Source organism: Entelurus aequoreus, linkage group LG16 (assembly GCF_033978785.1).
Source record: "Entelurus aequoreus isolate RoL-2023_Sb linkage group LG16, RoL_Eaeq_v1.1, whole genome shotgun sequence".
NCBI lineage: Eukaryota > Metazoa > Chordata > Actinopteri > Syngnathiformes > Syngnathidae > Entelurus > Entelurus aequoreus.
Window position 1 is genome coordinate 27,053,528 of NC_084746.1, and position 13,597 is coordinate 27,067,124.

Genomic DNA, 13,597 nt, shown 5'->3' on the forward strand with positions numbered 1-13,597 from the left:
AGACATCTAGATCCCTAGATTGATTGGTGTAAAATGTTCTTTGTCACATTGTGTACTTTCACGTGTCCAATAAAGATTTGATTAATTTATGATGGCTCAGGTGTGATTCACTACAATAGTTAATAACTGGAATCCAGAGCACACTGGATTCCAGTTAATTTAAAGGTCTACTGAAACCCACTACTACCGACCACGCAGTCTGATAGTTTATATACCAATGATGAAATTGTAACATTGCAACACATGCCAATACGGCCGGGTTAACTGATAAAGTGCAATTCTAAATTTCCCGGGAAATATCCGGCTGAAAACGTCTCGGTATGATGACGTTCGCGCGTGACGTCACGTAGTGTGCGGAAGTATTGGGACACCATTGTGTCCCAATACAAACAGCTCTGTTTTCATCGCAAAATTCCACAGTATTCTGGACATCTGTGTTGGTGAATCTTTTGCAATTTGTTTAATGGACAATTAAGACAGCAAAGAAGAAAGCTGTAGGTGGGATCGGTGTATTAGCGGCTGGCTACAGCAACACAACCAGGAGGACTTTGAGTTGGATAGCAGACGCGCTACCGTGAGTATGCAACTTTCTTCCAAACATTTGATCGCTTGCCCGTCCGTGCGTGCCGCTATGTGCATGTCATTGGGGAAATGTATGTGCTGTATATACTTTGCGGAAGTGAATGGTACTTTGGGCTGTGGGATTGAGTGTGTTGTGCGGGTGTTTGAGTTGTGTTAGCGGGTTATATGGACGGGAGGGGGAGGTGTTTGTTATGCGTGATTAATTTGTGGCATATTAAATATACCGACCGACACTTCTCACGACAAAAAAAAAGTATCGTTAGGGGGAATAAGGTCATTTGAATATGTTTTACATAAAATAGTCATTTACTAAGTGTTAGAAAATAAATGCTACCTTCAATACTGATCATCAACATCCATTAAACTGAGCTACAACAATGCATTAGCTGGGAGTGGGCGTCGTTGTCATGGCAGAAAGTGAAATGCTATTACCCCCTGACCTGCCTAATTTCCCTTTTCTGGACTTTTCAAAAGTTGTGTTTCTTTCCACTGTGTCCCGTGAATCGACCAAAGCGCTGTCGGATTGACAATCTTCCTGGAGCGGTTGCCAGGTAACAAGGGCCTGTGCGGCGTTCAAGACCCAACAGCGAAGATGGGGAAATTATTTATAGTCGTTCCAAAAGTGTTTTACGTCACTGTAGCGCATTTATCGATCAAAAACAGCACTTATGTTCTTTTTTTTTTTAAAGTAGAATTTTAAGAATGGCGTAAACTAACCAAAACATACAGTGACGATATGATTATTATTATTGTATTTTTCCACTATGCATGAAATGTCCTACATCACGTTCACTCAACAGTAAATATAGTGATTATTATTTTTACTCTCATTGGGGATATACCAAATATGCAATTACAACACTATGTTTCATTCCTGAAATAATTAGCAAAAAAAAGCTGTGCAAACATGTACATGACGTCACCTTCTTAAAGCTCATAGCAGCGTGGCAAAAAAACTGTCTCTACAACGTAGCATAAGCAATTATATTTAAAAACAATATAACCAATTTGGTGTTTCTGGCAATAATATCTATCAATTTTCATAATTTTTGAAGGCAAAGAAGACACACAGTTACGAGATTCCGCATTACGTCATCGCAGAGAGGCCACTCGGTGCGCCTTTGCACGAACATTATTACCACAACACCAGCTCGGTGAGGAGGAGGAGTGCTAGGAGGGCACCACCGCTCGTAGTGATGCGGCTCCCGGATACCAAGCACGCCTGATCGCGCGGGTGCAGGACACGGCCGTTGTTGTGCTGTGGTGGGATTCCTGGCGGTGGGAGATGTTGACATGCCTCGAAATACATTCTGGTAAGTCCCGTGCAGCTGCTTTAACGAGCGCCAGTCAAAACACGACCTTTACCTACTCTGGACAAACGTTGTGTAGTTTTGACGTTAATTATAGTTTTTTGGATAGTTGCAGTTAAGTTGGTTCATTGCAAATGTTATAGTAGAAACATTGTAACACACAGGTGTCTCCTGCAGGATGCATGCAGAGACGCCTGTTGCCTCCATTCCTGCCCTTTTACCTTTTAAGCCATAATGGCTGCTGGTGTCCTTCTGCATAGACACAGACCAGTGCTTGGTGCTTTTTGTTTTGCAAGCATGCAGTATGTGTATGTCCCTTGCATGACCCTGTGTGTATTTGTACTCATTACATAGTAATCCTCTTGAAGACATACGTGTTGCATATGAACTGACAACATAGTTATTGTACTTTTATGTTTATACAGTAGTAGAGTATCACTGAGGTGGTATCCACAATATATTGTTTTTGTGTTGCTTTAGAACAAACACACACAAGTACCCCAAAGTCTGATACTTTGCCCCTATTGTGCACATTTGTACATAATAGTAAACAATGTGACAAGCTACTCTCCAGTACTCCCATTTCTAACAGTGTTAATAACCATTTTAGCACTACAGTATAATATGAACAGTGTAGCCTTTTTACAACTGAAATACTTGGTTTTGCTCGCAAGCAGATGCCAGAGTGTACTGTAAATGGTGTAGATTATCTTTATTGTCATTGTATTGTGTATAGTAACAATGGGCGAAGTCTTCCACGGTGCAAGATCAACAAAATATGGGAAAGGTACAATATATAAAATGAAAACATGTTAAAATAGTGTTTGACATGTACATACATATATATGTGCATATATAAATATGCACAGTACAAGCCAAAAGTTTGGACATACCTTCTCATTCAATGCGTTTTCTTTATTTTTCTAATATTTTTTTATTAAATTTTTGGCCTGTATAGTATGTATATGTATTTATGTATGTATTGCTGTGTTTGCATATCACGTCGGTTTTTCTTCTTCGCAGCTTAATTCACACGATGGTCAAGCAGCTCAAGCGTCGCATTAAAACAAGAGAGAGTGAGTGTAGTTTGAGCAGAAAATGCCCAATTGCTGTTCTGTTCTTGGGTGTTTCAATCGTTCAAATAGAGAGATAGGAAATAGCTTTTATAGAGTCCCAAATGAAGTGGTTCATAAAGGTAATAAAGTCAGGGAAAAAACAAAAGTGTGTCAAAGGAAATGGCTCTCAAAAATATTACTTTTATCAGCTTGTGGAGTAAAATCGGACCATACTTGTATCTGCAACGATCACTTTGTGAAATGTTTGTTTGAACATTTGATTTGTTTGAGAAACTGTAATGAAGTTTATTCTCTACTAGAACTTAACGTAAAGAAAGGACACGAGGTCGACGTAGTATGTGTTCTTTTGTGGTTTCTATGCCCAGAGGTGGGTAGTAACACGCGACATTTACTCCGTTACATCTACTTGAGTAACTTTTGGGATAAATTGTACTTCTAAGAGTAGTTTTAATGCAACATACATTTACTTTTACTTGAGTATATTTATAGAGAAGAAACGCTACTTTTACTCCGCTCCATTTATCTACATTCAGCTCGCTACTCGCTACTGATTTTTATGGATCTGTTAATGCACGCTTTGTTTGTTTTGGTTTGTCAGACAGACCTTCAAAGTAGGATCTATGCATGCCTGCGTTTCACCAATCAGATGCAGTCACTGGTGACTTTGGACCAATCAAACAGAGCCAGGCGGTCACATGACCGTCACACGCGGACCCCGGCTTAAACAAGTTGAAAAACTTATTCGGGTGTTACCATTTAGTGGTCAATTGTGCGGAATATGTACTGTACTGTGCAATCTACAAATACAAGTTTCAATCAATCAATCAAAAGTGTGAAGGAAAAAGGACACTTTTTTATTTCAACCGTACCTCTCTTAAAAGCTTAAAGACTGACCGCACAGTTTCTGTCTTCACAATAAAAGTGCCGCTCCATCGCGCCTGCGCTAACAAAATAAGAGTCTCCGAAAGCCAGCGCAAACAAGCTAGCAAGCTACGGAGTTTGACGCCAATGTATTTCTTGTAAAGTGTATAAAAACGAATATGGAAGCTGGACAAATAAAATGCCAAAAACCAACCACTTTCATGTGGTATTAGACAGAAAGGAGGAACTTTTTTTCTCCTCCATTTAAAAACGTGGACGTTATCAGCACTGCTGTCTGATTCCAATCAATGCAAGTCATCAGAATCAGGTAATACACCAACTTATATTCTTGTCTTCATGAAAGAAAGGAATCTATATGTTAAACATGCATGTATATTCATTAAAACACCTTTAACATGTGAACAAAAACGGCAAAATAAATGCATATAAATTATATACTGCATATATAAATGTATGTGTGTATATATATATATATATATATATATATATATATATATATATATATATATATATATATATATATAATATGTGTGTATATGTATATATGAGGTAGATCACCTCGACTTGGTCATTTATTAAGTAATTGATTAACATTGAAAAACTTATTGGGGTGTTACCATTTAGTGGTCAATTGTACGGAATATGTGCTGTACTGTGCAATCTACTAATACAAGTTTCAATCAATCAATCAATGAATGCCTACTGAGCCTATGGTGCTGTTAAGTTATTGTGGCTCAATTTGCCTTAATTTTTTTAATTTTATTGTATTATTATTTAATATATATTATTGTTTTAGTTGCTAAAGAGATATTCCTGGCTCTGAATTTGCTCATTGCTATTTTTAAATTGTTGTGCATTATTTGTTGCCGTCATCATTAAACGAACAGGTTACTCATCAGTTACTCAGTACTTGAGTAATTTTTTCACAACATACTTTTTACTTTTACTCAAGTAAATATTTGGGTGACTACTCCTTACTTTTCCTTGAGTAATAAATCTCTAAATTAACAGTACTCTTACTTGAGTACAATTTCTGGCTACTCTACCCACCTCTGTCTATGCCTAAATATAACTACAAAGACCTGTTTGTGCAAATAACTTAACATCATGTTAATAAGTCCTAGTAATAAATATTGTGATTGTTGGTCCAATCCACCATATTTACTTTCTTGGTTTTCATAACAGAAGTTTTTGTTCTACAGGAAAGCCTAGTGCTTTATTTGCCAAGGATGTCCACATTACAGCCTCTTTGTTGATATTTGTTAGTATCAACATCTCTCGTTGGCTCAACAGCACACACTGAATCTTGATATCGCTAGCAAACATTGCTGAACAACAGGCATCTATAGCTAGATAATGAGACAAAATATGAACTTTACACCATAAAAACAGCTGCAGACATTAATTGTAGATGATTGACTAATATTTGTAGCAGGAAATCAAACGCTAACACACTTATCTTTGTTCTGATTAGCGTCACAGTCACAGCAGCAAAGCACTCGTTGTCAATCAAATACGATACTTGCTGATGCACAAATTAATCCAACATTTCCAATTAACGCCTTATTCAGATGTAAAGACATGATATACCTCTAATCTTTTCTTCTTTCAATCATTGTAAGTGTTGAAGGAAGTGAGGTTGAGGCAAGCAGTAATGTTTGCGATGATGGAGTAGTGAAGTATTTTTTTAAGAGTATGAATCCACTCCATCACATAAAAAAAAATGTCATGATCGCTTTATATGTCTGCCTCTAAACCTTTAAAAATATGCGCACATCTGCACTGATGCAGGTAAATAAACAGAAGCCTCATGGGACTCGAGACCTGTGGTCACCAACATTTTTGAGCCCGAGATCCCTGGTCTCAGCCAAAAATCAAAGCAAGATCTATACATGCATGTGTATAAATGAATATATATATATACTGTATATATAGTGAAAAATAATATATATGTATGTATGTACGTATATATGTATGTATATTTATTTTTTTCTTTAAATTATATGTATATAAATATATTTTTTTGTTGTTGTTTATTTAATTTTTTTTAAAGAAAGCTTTGTGTCGTTATTATTGTCTGATGTCAACACAGCTTTTTCTTATTCTGTTTCTTGCTGTTTTCCCAATTTTTGCTGGTGTTTTTTGTAATGGGCCTAAAGCCAATGACAAACGAGTCACGAGCCACAGATGGCCCCTGTGCCACACTTTTGGCACCCCTTCTGTATAAGCTAACTGTTTATGGCCACTATAGTCTTAGAGCCGTGGAATAATTGCTCATCCTACGATCACTTATGGGACGCGAGTCACATGGTTGTCTTACATCAGCGCCGGAAATAGTAAAATCAGCTGTTTATCTGGCGGGTTTTTCCTGTGTGATAAAAGAGGGCATAAACGGGAAGTTCTTCTTTAGCTGCTGCCTTGATTTAACATATGTTACTGCCTTTGCACAAGTCAATATTTTGTTTTGTATTGATAATAAATCAACACAAAATCCGTACTTTGGAGCAATGTTCACAGACTCTGGTATTTGGCTTGTTAGTTCCCGCCGCAGGCGAGCGATGATGGCTGTGGTTGAGGGAAGAGTTGTTTGATGTTGGACGCTAAAAAATGTCCGATGCATTGCAACAACCAGCCTTAATGCATTGTTGCAGCTTGATGATTTTTGAGCACGTCATGCAAAGTGTGTTTGCGAGACAAGCGGGTGTGGTGTGCGGCCGTCTTCGGGGTGTGTGGCCGCGGTGTCGAGAGCGGCGGGATGAGAGGCTGAAGAGAGAGAGGCAGATGCGGGCAGGCTTATTTATGGGGTTCAAATGCTTGCCTAATAGGGTCTGGGTCTGAGTGGGGGTGTTATTGTTGTCATATTACTACTTTTTAATTTCCCAATATTTTCGTGATCGATCAGTTGGAGGGGCGGACCATTTCGCTTCAAAACAGAACTTTGGATAAAACTAAGGTAACTTGTTGGTATTGCAGCGACAAATGTTTTTATTATAGGTGTACAGCAAGTTTAAAATACCATCTTGAAGCAAAACACGTACTCAGGGATGGCGTCCACAGTGTTGCCATGAATTGATTAATGTGGACCCCGACTTAAAGAAGTTGAAAAACGTATTCGGGTGTTACCATTTAGTGGTCAATTGTACGGAATATGTACTGTACTGTGCAATCTACTAATAAAAGTCTCAATCAATCAATACAAGCCAGTCCTCTTGGCGACTTTTTTTGTAAATAGCTTCTAGGGACAAATCTAGTGACTTTTCCCTATATTGGATACTTTGTTGTGTCTTGGAGACTGAGGTGAGGTGAAAGCAAGCATCAGTCGCCGTCATCAGCGACCAGTGACTGCTGCTGCCGGTCAGCTGGTGCTGCTGCTCTGCTCGCGCTGATAGTAAAATACTGGCATGAAGGCTAGCTAAAGCGACAACAAGCAGAGGAGAACGCTACGCTGGCAAGGTTTACTGATCAACGTTGTTAACAGAAGTAGCAGAGTTAAACATATGCCTTTGCTAAACGGGCAGCCACCGCCTGCAGGACATCTAACATCTGTGAAGACCAAATCCTGCAAGATGTCATTCATCTCACCACAGCTGATCGTACAATACCTCGGGGAGGCACAATTATAGCAAGGATAAACCAACTGTGCTACCCAAACAAGAGCATCAAGTTGCAACTACAGACTAAATGTGAATTTATTTTACTTCCTGGAGAATGTTGGACATCTATAAGTAATCACAATAAGCTGGGGTCACATTGTGCAAAAAAAAAAAAGAGATCAGCATTGTCATCTGAAGAAGGTAAACAAACTTGTTTGTTTCAACAACTGTATAAACTAAATAAGAGTAAATGGTGCACTATGTTAAGTTCTTTATAAGTGTGTTTACTACATTATCGATTAGTACCCGTACCTTGTTTGCAAGGTTATTGCAAACTGCAGACTTTCAAAATGTGCACTTAATTTTTACTGTACTCATTTTCACCAAGTTTTGAGCAAATCAATGACTTGCAGTTCAGTAAAACATTTAAAATGTTTTCCTGTATGACATTCTGACTACCAAATTGCATTTGTACCCAAATATTGGGGTATTTTCTTTAGCAAATTTTATTCATGCATGCAAATAATAACCCGTTATAATGCTTAATCATGGGTTTACAGTGTAATTAATCTGATTAAACAAATTAATCACTTGACAGGTGTAATATATATATATATATATATATACGTGTGTATACATATATATTTACAGTATTTATGTATATATATATACATATATATATATATATGTATATATATATATATTTATTTATACACACACACAATTTTATTAGCTTTTGTATACAATTATACCAAAGAGGCTTTGATTGATTGATTGATTGATTGATTGAGACTTTTATTAGTAGATTGCACAGTGAAGTACGTATTCCGTACAATTGACCACTAAATGGTGACACCCGAATAAGTTTTTCAACTTGTTTAAGTCGGGGTCCATTTAAATTGATTCATGATACAGATATGTACTATCATCATAATATAGTCATCGCACAAGATAATCATCAGAGTATATACATTGAATTATTTACATTATTTACAATCCGGGGGGTGGGAAGAGGAGGGGGGGGGGGGTAGGTTTGGTTGATATCAACACTTCAGTCATCAACAATTGCATCATCAGAGAAATGGACATTAAAATAGTGTAGGACTGACTTGGTAGGATATGTACAGCAAGTAGTGGACATAGAGAGAGATCAGAAAGCATAAGAAAAAGTATCTACATTTGATTATTAACAATCCGGGAAGGGTGTTAGTTTAGGGTTGAAGTTGCCTGGAAGTGTTCTTTTAGTGCGGTTTTGAAGGAGGATAGAGATGCCCTTTCTTTTACACCTGTTGGGAGGCCTCCACATTCTTTGATTTTTCAATGTGCAGCTCTGGGTGGAAAAAGTTTGGACATTTTTGGCGAATTACATTAAATTAGAATTGCTCAGGTTCTTTTTCCTACTCATTTGTGCCCGCCAAGTCCATTAGAAAGATTGTCACATGCCAGGTATTTTTTCTTTTTTCCACCGCCTCACAATGAGCATTTAACGGAGAGAGTCGCCAGTAATGGTCGGATCGTTTTGACAACATTGTGTTTTATTGACGAGAAATTACTCCCTATTTAATGGATTGTTGCCCTAAGAACTTATACTCATTCACCCATATTTTACAATATTAAGGAAAAGTAGCAAGCTTTTTTCGCCACAGTGCCATCTGCCGGATTTGGTTGGGAACATTATGTGATATGTAAAAGAAAGTGTAACTGATGCAGTACTAGGGCGAAAATGTTTACTAACAATAATACTGTACTTCTGTGAATACATCTCCAGGTTTTTGGTAAAAGGAGGACTTATGTTGTACTTCCATGTGGCTAATTTTTGGCTTTTTTAAAGCCAAAACCATACGTGAATAGTGCCAGATAACAAGGAAAAGCACTGTCACTACTAATTTGCTGGACAGCATCTCTCAGAATGTTTTTCTCCTGGCTCAAGAGGATGTGAAGCCGGTGTAGTTTATAGAATCATGATGCGAAAATAACTCCCGGTCAATCACTTAACAGCTGCAATGTGCAGCAAACACAGATCGGGCTGAGTGTTTGTGTACGGAAATGTTGCACGGCGAAGACATAGATTGTTACAAAAATAGTCTTGTAATATGAATAACCTTGTCTGAACTGCAGTGGCACATTTGCCCAGCTTAAGTCAGTGCAGTACTCCCAAGATATGATGACACAATCCTTGCTTGCCTCTTTTGTGGCAGGATTTAGCCTCAGGGCTTTCGGTGGTTAATGGTATGTATGCCACTGTTTGCTCTTTTAAGGGCAGTTATTTTCCAATGCTGCCAGTGTGACAGTAGCATAGAAAAGAGGGGGAGAGCAAGGGAGAGTAATGTCTGTTGGGAGCATGCCAGGAACGAGGTTCAGGGTCTGCAACTGGAGCGCCTGTGAAGCTGCGCAAGAATGTGGAGCCTTCTCATTTGATAGTTAAAGATAGAGGCTGCGCAGGCCGGGTCCGAGACAGCTTCTAATTTCATCTTCACTCAACTCCATCCATTGGCATGCCTCTTTTGTTGTTGTAATGTTTCCTTGTTGGAAGGAGATTTAACCTTGCTCACAACTTTGTAATAAGTCAAGGCAGGCAAAGGGGAAGGACTCAGGCCATGGTGTTCTATGAGAGGTATGTTAATCGTCTGCATCCCATGTTTTGTTTTGGCTGCTTTGATATCTGCTCATGCTCTATATGTGGTATCAATCTCGGTTATTTTTCCCAAAATAAAAACAGTCTGCAGAAGGTCACATGGGTGCCACTCAGGATGTTTGCAGCCTGGATACGACGGGGTGGGGGTAGGGTTATCATTGTTCATCTTTAAAATTGCACATCTTTACACGCATTTATATTCACCCAATGTAGAAATGATGAATGGGGTCGCTTGCAGTGTGACATTGTACTACTGGTGATGTGTGTACATGTCAGCACACCTTCATCACTGCTTCAGAATAAATGACTGCACTTATCTTGTCTTTAATGATGATTACAAAGCTTTTCCTCATTTATTTAGGCATCATCAGGACACCATATCGTAACACCATGCACACATGCATACTGTCTAATGCAGCGGTGTCAAACTCATTTTAGCTCAGGGGCCGCATGGAGGAAAATCTATTCCGACGCGGGCCGGACTAGTAAAATCATGGCATAATAATATAAAAATAAAGACAACTTCAAAATTGTTTTTTTTGTCCTACTTTGGCCAAAAATAGCACAAGCACATTTTGAAAATGTACACATTACAAAGAAATATTCTTGGCAAAATACTTGCAAGTTAGTTGACAATTCTAAAGAAAAAATTGGTGCAGTTTCAAAACACTGAGAAGAACACAATGAACTTATACTTTGTCTCAGTGTATTTACAAAGCCATTAAACTTAAAGCACTTCCTGTTTAGCATTCTCGTTTGGGCAGGTTACCATTAAAATGTTTGGAAAAGCAACCGAGGGTTACCTCAAACTGCCGCATTGGTGACACCTGCAACTGCCACAACACATTAATTTAGCATCATTCAAATATTACAATTATAATATAAACAAAACAATTGTCAAAATGACACCATAAAGGCCAAATTGAAGGTAACACAACTACAAATTTAACAAATGTGAACATGGTAGATTTAAGCATAAAATAAAATGGAACAAACAACAAATGTAGAAACACACATTTTTACAATGGAGCTCAGGGTGCACATCGTGCCGTCAACAAATTGCGAGCGCTGCACGGAATTCTAACTACAAAGATGATGGTCATATTGACTTAGGTTTTTGCATCTTACAGTTTAGTTTTTGTATCTGTTGAGTGGATAATTTACAATCAAAGAAGGTATTGTCCGTCACTACAGCATGAGTCTGCCGCCTGCCACAACAGGAACAGCTGATTGATTTTACCTGCGCTGATCGGAGTAGCGGCAGCCAATCCAAAGGGCGCTTAAAGTCAGCTGACACGTCATCTTTAAACAGTTTGATGTGTGACATGGGTTAGACTGGAATTGGTATCGCGACATCCAGTAGACACATTTAGAACAGCAGTTTATTTCATTAAAAAAGTGCAGCTAATTCTTATACTTAACAGACTCATTTAGCAGGCCGGATTAAACCTGTTCGCGGGCCTGATACGGCCCCTGGGCCATACGTTTGAAACCCCTGGTCTAATGGCTAATGACTCTTTGATAATATACTTTCTACCGTGTTTTGTTGAATGGTTTGGTTAATTTCCAACATTGGTAACGAGGTTACATTGACGTGCATCACATGTTTGCAGCTCCAAAACACGTCTGAAAAGGAGTTGGAACAAGCAAAAAGAGAAAAGTAAAAAATAAATACATTTATTTTAAAAAGTGATCATTTTAGGTTTAAAGGTATAGCATAGGACTGCAGCCATCTTTTTTTTTTTTTTTTTTTTTAAAGTAATCCAGTTATTATTGCGTAATCGAATAAAACACACTCCATACCCTCAATGCATATTTTAGGGAAAAATGTTGAAATAAACAAAATATTTTTTGCTTGTCCGGATTTTATCCATTTTTATTTGTCAGGCTCATTAAACCATGAATCGAAGCAACATAATATGAATCAAAGCTTTTTTCTAATCAAATAAATGGATTTAATCGACAAATCAATGAAATCGATTCTGAATCATTGAGAAAAAGAGATGATACAGTATGATCTGCTCACAGATGGTACCTGGTGGTTGTTTGAGCACAGTGCAGCTAGTCCTGGATAGTCCCACTCCTTAATGTTTCAGTCAAACGCATGCAATTCTCACAGGCATGAGGCAAAAATACAGTGGTACCTACTGTCATGTGTTTGTGCGGCGTTAAAGGGATATTTTTTCGAGATAATTCTGTTCTGTTTCCACATTTTACTACTGAATTCGAGTTTCCAATGTAATGCTTCAAAACCAGGCGGCTTCTTCAGCAGTCAACTTGTTTCCTCTAAAGCTGAGGTGTCCCGCAAACAGATTTTATCCGGGCCGTGAGATGAGTTTGTTCAGTATAAAAATCTGCATGATTTCAAAATCAGAATGACTTAAAAGGATAGGATAGGATAGACTTTATTTATCCCACAATGGGGAAATTATGTGTTTGCAGTGCAGGTACAAAAACCCCACAAAAATAAGGTAAAAACACATGAAAACTAGAGGGTAACAAACAATAAAGAACACAAAAGACATAAAATACATTTATAGCGCACAGAGATGATGCAACCAGCTGTTAGAGGAGTCATTTCTACACACAGCTACAAAAGTAAACCAATAACATCCTGTAATTTGATATTGATCCGGCTTCCTCCCACCTCCAAAGACATGCACCTGGGGATAGGTTGATTGGCAACACTAAATTGGCCTTAGGGTGTGAATGTGAGTGTGAATGTTGTCTATCTATCTGTGTTGGCCCTGTGATGAGATGGTGACTTGTCCAGGGTGCAGCTGAGATAGGCTCCAACACCCCCCGCGACCCCGAACGGGACAAGCGGTAGAAAATGGATGGATGGATTATTAATAATTTGATATTTTGATAGATTGAAAATTAAAACCAATGGGAGCATTTTAAAACTCCGCCAGATTCAAGTCCACCTATTTGACTGATGAACATCATCACATATTTTATTCAGAACGTATTAAAGCATTAATAACAACAAATTAAGGCACAGTACTATTAACCGTAACATTTAAGTGAAAAAAAAAACATTAGGATTTGTACATTTTCAGAATGCGCTTGTTCTATTCTTAAACAAAGAAAACAATCTGAAGATGTCTTTATTTTTAAGTTATCGTGCTAGGATTTTACCAGTCCGGGCCCACTTGGGAATAGATTTCCTCCATGGGGCCCATGAGCTAAAATGAGTTTGATACCTCTGCTCGAAAGGCTCTAGTAGAACAGGTTGGCACCTTGCATGGCAGCCTTCGCCACAAGTTAATAAATGAGCTAGAGAATGTGAATGATATGGACGAAATTTTAGGTGGCATTTTCAAGGTTGGATGAAGTGCTTTTGCTAATTATGAAAAAAATATAGCCAGCTGACTTGAATAGTTTGTTGCATGTGTAGATGCCCGATAAGTTGAAACCTGTTCAACTAAGTAATTTCTTCCCCCTCTGCTATGTTAAAACCAAATGTTGTGTTTTAATGGCAGTTATCATCTCATCATAACAGCTGTCATACTGAAG

The 13,597-nt window shown here is 38.2% G+C and overlaps 1 protein-coding gene across 1 annotated transcript in view; it reads left to right on the forward strand.

Moving 5' to 3' along the window:
* The first annotated feature begins 346 nt into the window (after positions 1 to 346).
* The window catches only part of dtna (dystrobrevin, alpha), a 57,228-nt gene continuing 43,977 nt past the window's right edge, over positions 347 to 13,597 (forward strand). The window contains exons 1-2 of the mRNA XM_062022505.1: positions 347 to 574; positions 1,638 to 1,895. The gene's annotated coding sequence lies outside the window, so the exon portion shown is untranslated. The remainder of the gene's footprint in view (positions 575 to 1,637; positions 1,896 to 13,597) is intronic.